Source organism: Meleagris gallopavo, chromosome 1, assembly GCF_000146605.3.
Source record: "Meleagris gallopavo isolate NT-WF06-2002-E0010 breed Aviagen turkey brand Nicholas breeding stock chromosome 1, Turkey_5.1, whole genome shotgun sequence".
Classification (NCBI taxonomy): Eukaryota; Metazoa; Chordata; class Aves; order Galliformes; family Phasianidae; genus Meleagris; species Meleagris gallopavo.
The window spans coordinates 90,133,965-90,142,584 of NC_015011.2; positions in this window are offsets into that span (position 1 = coordinate 90,133,965).

The window sequence follows — 8,620 nt, forward strand, 5'->3', positions numbered from 1 at the left end:
TGACCAAAAATTATCTCGTCACTCAAATAAGTGAAACTGGCCTCTAGTTTTGAAATGAACCTATACATTTTTCATTTTTCACATTATTGACCTGCTCATTTTTCCTATCACCTCTCTGCAGCTTCTTTGGCCATTTAAGATTTACTGAAATGTAACATCAACAAATAACAGAGATTTCTTTCCAGTTATTGTAAATTACTAAATGCAAACTGACTCAAGGTGCAGATTTTAGAAATCCAGCTCATACATAACTTCAAACGTCCCTTTCCCTCCCTATACTCATTTATTTTATCTCGGCTTTTAGGAAACACTTTAGACGCTCAGAAGCAGATGAGTATCCAATGAGGTTCAAACACTGCATTGACCCCGAGGTTAGTTAGGAGCCTGTACGACTCTCTTCTCATCAGCAAACAAGATAGCTTACAGTCATGCCAGATGAAATCAGTAAGCTTAACAGAGAGGGGAGGGAACTTCTTCAGAAAATAGGCTAAGAAGTGTGCAAACTTTCTGCTACATTAGGATGTAGGCTCACTCCTGCACTCTTCAGAAAATACCTGCAGACAACAGCTCCAAAGGCTGGTCAGTAAACTAACATCTTGCTGCTACCAGAATGGGGGGAGGGGAGAGTATAAAACTCACTATTGCCCTTTGTTGTTGTTACTCTTTGGTTGGATTGCTCTGGTCTTATCAGTCCACAGAAGCGTTTAACTAGCACAGGAACTTGCTAAGATAAAAGTAGAGAGTGGGTGGGGGCAGGGAGAAAGAAGAGAGAGCTGCTATGGCAGTTGGCTTTGCCACAAAATAGCTTGAAAAAGGTAAACTATTGTAGCACCATATGATTACATCAGACAATGTGTTCCAGACCGCGCTGGTACTCCTTACTTGTTAACTGGGACATAACCATTTCAGAGAGCAAACACAGGCTGCTGTCTTAGAAGGAAGGCAGTTAACAAAGTGAGAAAGCCATAACTTGGCTTGGACTCTTGGTCTCTCAAGCTAACAGAAAGATAACTGAAGACTTCAGTTGGATTCCTCTGCTTCATTCACAGGAAAAAGGGAACACAGAATAATTAAGGTTGAAAAAAGACCTCCAAAATCATCTAGTCCAACTGCCCATCTACCACCAAAAGTGCCCACTGAACCATGTTCGTAAGTGCCACATCTAAATGTTTCCTGAACGTCTCCTGGGACAGTGATTCCATCACCTCCCCAGGCAGCCAATTCTAATGCCTTACCCCTATTTTGCAGAAATTCTTCCTAATATCCATCCTGAACCTTCCTTGGCACAGGTTGAAACTACTGCCCCTCATCCTATCACAGTTACCTGGGAGAAGAGACTGAGCTCCACCTCACCACAGCCTCCTTTCAGGCAGTTGCAGAGAGTGATGAGATCACCCCTGAGCCTCCTCTCTTCTCCAGACTTAACAGTCCCAGTTTCCCCAGCCACTCCCCATAACACTTATGCTCCAGACCCCTCACCAGCCTTTTAGCCCTTCTCAGAACACACTCCAGGGTATTGATGTCTTTCATGTGGTGAGGGGCCCAAAACTGAACGCAGTATTCAAGGTGCAGCATCACCAGAGCTGAGTACAAGTAGAAATCACCCCCCTGCTGCTGTTGGCTACAGTATTTCTGATAGAAACTAGGATGCCATTGGCATTTTTGGCCACTTTGACACACTGCTGTCTCTTGTTGATACCAAGTAGCAGAGGGACAACTTAAATGAGCCTTCTCTGATTTTGGTCATTTTTATGTTATTAAAGATATCAGCTATCAGTACTTGTATACCTCACTGAGCTCTTCAGCTCTCAGCAACCATTTGGCTGCAATAGTCAACAACTAGACTCCACAATCTGAAAGCTCCTTCAGTTTCCCTCACAATTCCTCTTTCAATTTTTACTTCATGGTGTGCATTGGAACCTTACAACATTACTTCAGCTTACAGCTAATCTGTCCTACCCGCCCAATAAATCAGTTTGACTATGCAAGTCTCCTATTTGCTTGTTCTGCCTCATTACAGTACATACACATCATATTAAGAGCCCCTCTGATTGGAGGTTAGTTCACCTCCCTGGTTTCTAATACCGATCTTCAGTTTAAGATATTAACCACACCTGAAATCAGAAGTGCGTTCACTTCTATTTTCACCCACTATTGGAGCTGTGCTGTTAAAATTCCTTAAGTGATGACATTAATATCACTGACCTCCCCACCATTGATTTTGCCTTTCATGTGCTCTTCCTCACAATTTTCATCATACACCACTGCCATAAGCAATCACCCTTGCTATTTCTTCCTCAGGTTTCTAGTCCTACTTTGATTACAGCAGACCCTATCCTTTCTCCAGAAGCTCTCTTGTCTGGAAAGAAATCTTGTGTATAGCTAAATTTAAACTTGGCTTCCTGAGCAATCTTTCCAGCTATACATTCACATTCAAATCAACAGGTAACACCTGGTAAAACGGACATTAAAATTGTTGTGAAAAAGCAATTTGCCTAAAACTTGTCTGATGAATACTAGGTACAAGAAACCTCACAGCAGACACCCATGGAATAGCCTACTTATTAGAGAAGTTTCTTCCTAATCCCCTTTAGTTAGCACTTTATTTGTTCCCTGTTGTATAATGGTTTTTCAATTCCTTACAAAGGCTTTACAAAGCTTTCATTTAACCTAACATAATGTACTGTAAATGAATAATCCCCTTTTTTTCCTGATCCTGTTAATCTTTTGGCCTCAGCTACATATCACAGCAGTGAGATGCAAATGTTAATTATGCAAGAAGTATAAGATCTGTATTTTGATTTCCATCTGTCCAATACAAGTCCAGCACAAGAGGCAGATAACTGAGTGCTTTCCTATCACCATGGGAACACAATTGCCAGGACCACACCAAGAACAACATCTCACACTGACTCCCAGAAGCCCCAGTCAAGTACCTTCTACCCATTAGAGCCTCTTTTATGCCTTTTGTTGACTCATACTTTTCACAAATTCCTGATTATTCTCACTGTACCTCACTCTTCATGACGACTGAAGAAACATCATCTTATTTGCAGTCGAGGCTCTGTAGTTCAGGAGAGAAAATTTCTGGCTGTTTAAAAAATTACTGGATGAGATCTCCTGAGAGACTGTCCTTAGGGACATGGGAACAAAGCAGAACTGGCAGCTCTTCAAGGACACCTTTCTGAGAGCACAAGAGCTCTCCATCCCCCAGAATAAGAAATCAAGCAAAGGAGGCAAGATACCAGCATGGCTAAGCAAAGACCTGCCAGTAGAAGTGAGAGAAAAGAAAGAAAGGCACAAGCAGAGGAAGCAGGGATAGGTGGTCTGGGAAGAACACAGTGATGCCATCCGGACATGCAGAGACAGTACAGGGAAAGCCAAGGCACATATGGAATTGAACTTGGTGAGGGATGAGAAAAATATCGTGAAGGGATTCCATTGGTACATTGGTCAGAAAAAAACAGGCAAAGGAGAGCGTATCCCCTCTGATAAATGAGAAGAGGGAGGAAGTCTAAGGGTCAGACAACTTGCATCCCAGGGTCGTGAAGGAACTGGCTGATGGTTGCCAAGCCACTCTCTATCATATTTGAAAAGTCATGGCTGTCAAGTGAAGACCTCCAGGTGACCGGGAAAAGGGAAACATCACTTCCCTTTTTTAGAAAGGGAGAAAGGAAGACAATTACAGAATCGTCTGAGTTGGAAGGGACCTTTAAAGGTCATCTAACCCAATTCCCCTGCAATGATCAGGGACATCTACAGTTACATCTACAGGGTACTCAGAGCTCTGAATGCTTCCAGGGATGGAACATTCACCACCTCTCTGGGCAATTTGTGTTATTCTAACTTATGTAGTGTTTCCCTTTTGACAGCATTATGGACGCAAATTACTCCATCTACTGAATTCATATGAACATGGAAGGAGCTGAAATATTTTATTGATGTGTTAGTGCAGACAACCTTAATTAACAAAGCTGTAGTTGCACCACTCTACCTCCTTTTTTCCCCATACCATCTTTGGAGTTATATCAGCACTCAACTGACAGTTTCTTTATGCTCAGTCCCCTAACCTGGATGTCTACGGCATCAGGGCAATGCAGAAGAACAAATTCTACTTATGCTGGGGACTGGACAAAAACAATCTAGTTTGCTTTAATTGTTGCTTAAACCATAGTCTCACAATATATTTAGATTTTATAACCAATTCCATCTAATGGCTGTCTATCACTGAAACAAAGTCCTCATTTTCTTTCCTTGCCCCAGACAAAACACAACAGATAGCTCTACTTCTCCCCTCATGGTGGCCTTGGAGCTCATCAAAAACAGTCACAAGGATAGAGACTATATAATGAAAGAGTAAACAGACAAGAAGTGGTCTGTCCTTTCAGTGGCATCAAACTTAGTCATAGGAGATGTGGAATTCAGGTGGAGTTTGTAGCCTCTTTTCATAGGTGGTAAACCATCAACATTACAAAATTACATTTCTATGTTCTGTTCACTTTCACAGAGAGATTCCAGAGGGGCATATAATGGTAGAAGACATTCCAACAACAGGTGAGAAAAAAGAGACCACGAGGCCAGAGCAAGGACTAAAGGTAGACAGTATTCCCCATTTTAGCTTCAGAGAGCTGTTATGCTGACTTATCTACATGTGAAACCACAGCTTCAGTAGATTCCTCTTCCTGAAACAGCAGTGCCAAGAATGACATTCTAATCAGATATACATATGTAGGTGTCACTCAAGTCACCTTCTCATACCAGTTCAGCTTAGCTGATGCTGGTAGTCAATTGCTACATTCTTCAGTATCTTAGCAGTTGTTCATTATAAAGTGAGGTTTCCTCTTACGTAAAGCATTAGAGTGATATCACTCCCAAGTCTAACACTTCAAAACACACTCGCACTTATGTTTTCAACTTCATTCAAATAGAAGACAACGTGCAAAATCCAATGTATCAAACAACGCCAAGAGAAAGCCACAGCAGAAGTTGCCGCAGCATTAACACATTTTCTAAACTGACTGAAGCCAGCTGAAGTAATGCTCATTTTTTAGAATTACTAGCTAGGTCTTACTGATAAAGAGTTGAACGATAAACATGTTTAAAATTAGCTGATATACTGTTATGATTTAAAAAAACCAACCACCCACAAAAGGTTGAGTTTTGTCAACTCTTTCCATCAACAGAGAATGAAAAGACATCCTTGAACTTCTCATTTTTCTTTGGGGTGATTCTACTTTCTGCACCATGGTAGCAAGGAACAAAACAAAGTCCAAACTACGCATATATCTGTCTTGGGTTGAACTAAGATCTGATGTGTAATATTCTAATGGAGAAAAGAAACAGCAAAGCACTGCTCCATTTCAGAATTTTCCTTAAGTAGTCAGCCTTTTTATATACCATCTTTTTTCAGAACAAAAGCTTTCAAGAAAACGTAGGCAGCTAAACACTGTTTTCACATTTTGGTAAAAAGATGTGGAGAACTTTTTCTACCCAGTGAAACAAAGCAGGACAGAAGTGCTATGAAAACACAGCCAGTGGTAATATAATTCAGTGGACAAAAGTTCTTTTCCAACGTGTTTGCATCTTGCAGCTGTTTTTTTCTAACTAGATTATAACTCCCCTTTTGATATCAGACTCCACCTACAAAAAAGCTGTTCTGCATGACCTCATTTCCAGAAAAGCTCAAAAAAGGTTGCATCACCCCAGTACAAGAATTCATGCAGCAGAGAAGCCATCCTTTGGCAAGCGTTTCTTTTGGCAACCATGTCTTCCAAAACAAATTCCATGCCCCTGCACTTGTTTCCTTTCCTGTTCTACTCCCTCAGTTGGCTTGTAGAGCCTCCCAAGGACAAGATTAAAGAATTGATCTAATTAAAAGTAACTGTACTTTTCACCATATGAAACAATTGTCTAACTGCAAGGTTAGATGCTAGGATATTAGGTACAGGTTAGGGAAAAGTTCTCAGAAAGAGTGGTGAGGCATTGGTACAGGCTGCCCAGGGAGGTGGTAGTCACAGTCCCTGAAGGTGTTCAAGAAATGCACAGATGTAGCACTGAGGGACATGACTGTGATGGGTTGATAGTTGGACTAGCTGATCTTAAAGGTCTTTTCCAGCCTTAATGATTCTTTGATTTTAAAGGCATGTTTATACAGGTCTCTTTCCTGCATACATTTATTTATTTTTCAAATATTTGATAAGATTTTTGAATTCTTCTTTTTCACAGGAGCAGTAGCAGAGTTTTTATTTGACAACCTGCTAGGGAATACCTAAGAACCTAGTCATATCCTTGAGACTTCCATGCCTCTGTCAAACGTGACCAAATGGACAACAGGTAGAGCAACAGCCAGCACGATCAAATAATCTCCCATTTCTTTGGAAGTCAGACAAATGTACACCTATCCCAAAAGTACTGTCAAACAGTGGTTTAATAGCTCACAGGCTTTTAGTATCATATCCAAATTAGAAGTTTTATGCAGGTTAACAATAAAAATACATTCCCAAAGAAAATAAATACAATCTTCTGTCAGCAGATGTTTTTTTCATGCTACATGGAAAACAGATAAAGGTACAACTGCTCTCTTCTTGAATCTATTTTTCTTCTCTCCCACTCCATAATATGCTGTGTGTCTATGCTATACTTTCTCATCTTCAACCTGTGAATGGGTCATTCTTTTAAAATCTATCTTGTTATCCTCACACATACACAGTATACCAAACCTAAAGTGTAAGAAAAAAATTCTAGGACTCAAAGTAGGTGCAAAGAATGCAAACGTTTGAAATAAGGACTGAAACAGTACATCCTCTAGGAGGAAAAGCCACAGAGAGCCAGTTTTGCACAAAGGGGAATGCTGTGCTCAAATTAAACAAAATTCTCTGGACACAAGAGTTGATTTCACAGCCCTAATGGCCTGAAAAGTAGTTTTATTAGATAGCAAAATAACCATTTTCAAGTTCCAGCTCCCATTTCTTGATACTTCCCCACTTTGCCCCATGAAGAGGAGGAAATTTCCACATGCAGTGTTTTTCCAGGTTTCTCCTCAGGAAATTCTTTTAAATTGGGTAAGAGAGTTCCCATCTGTTACTTGGAGCAACGCACCTTTTTAAATACCACATGCTGAAATGCAAAAAAAAAAAAAAATCATTTTAATTTTAAAGCAGCATTGCCACTCAGAACCTTCACACAAATCAAATAAGCTAAAAATGCACTGGAGCAACACAAACATTTCCAAAAAGCCTGGACTCCAGTACAGTTTGCATAAATAAGCTTAGCAGGAGTTGAATAGGCAAAGCTGTGCCAGTAATGCTTTAATATCTGTTTCATGACGTGTACAGTTATTCTCCTGAATAAGTACTGCTGTATCCTGCCTTCACTTCGTAGGTAACATTACTCTACATTTTATGCGCCAGTAAAAGGCCAAGTAACATTTCCATTATTTTTATAGTATTTAGCCTATTTGTACACAGCGTACTTTAACTTATCAATAGTCATGATTTCCCTATGAGCAAAAGCACAGAAGTTATGCTTTTTTGTTGTTGTTTAATAGCTAAATCGGTTCTGACTACCTGAAGTCCTGCTAACTTGACTTTGCTGCTGCTTAGTAAAATTGTTGAGCAGCAGGGGCAAAAATACAAACACTGTATAATACATATTTGTTCTGTATTTGGAAGACTTTAATTACGTGAGTTGGGTCTTCTTTTTAATTAAAAACTTAAGTTTTAAAGGCACCTATGATTTAAGTCACTATTCTAGCCCAGAATAACTTCATTTCTTTAAAAATGAAACCTAATTTAAAAAACGTGAACATCTAAAGCTCTTCCCTTACTACTATCAGAATATTTCAACAGAGAACAAGATAACTCAGCTAGCACAGAATACAGCCAAATACACTTTCTCCAAGAAACATAATACCTGTGCACTATAGTCTTCACTGAATTTATTATTTCTCCACCCTTGCCTTGTGTAAACTCCAGCTTGCTTTGAACCAAAGACCTTTATAGTTTTAAGTCCCTGGAGATGATGAAAGGTGTTCTCAGCGGAGCAAACTTTTCCAGAGAATTCACACTCTGATTTGAGAGAATTCATTTCTTTAGGCCTTTGGGGAACACTGCAAGTCACATGTATTTGTTTAAGTCTTTACCTAGCAAGAGCAGAATCCCTCCTAGACTTTGTCAGGTTTGCGCCGATCTTGCAACATCTGGCTGCACATGGCTGTACTGTTCTCATCCGTAATACTGTGCATGAAGTAGCTGGAACTTAATCTTTTAAATAACAGTTTTTCATTCCCTTGGAACAGGATTTTAAGACAAACCTTCAAGGAATACCAAATCAATTATATGGAGTTAAAGAATACTTTAAGCAAGAAATAAACGGTTGATTAGTTTATAACAAAAGCATCCAACCAGAAAGTCACAGTGAGGTAAAGCCTGAAAAACTGTAGTGAAATGCAGTGAAGGCATGGGAAACACTCTTAACATTGACCAAAAGGTCATAAAAGGCATTAATAGATACAGAAGGTACCCCAAATGGCATGAAAACAATTTTGTATATTTGAAATGAGATGCTATTAATCGTGAGAAAGATTTAAAAGAATGAAGTAAAAATAAACAAAAAAAAAAAA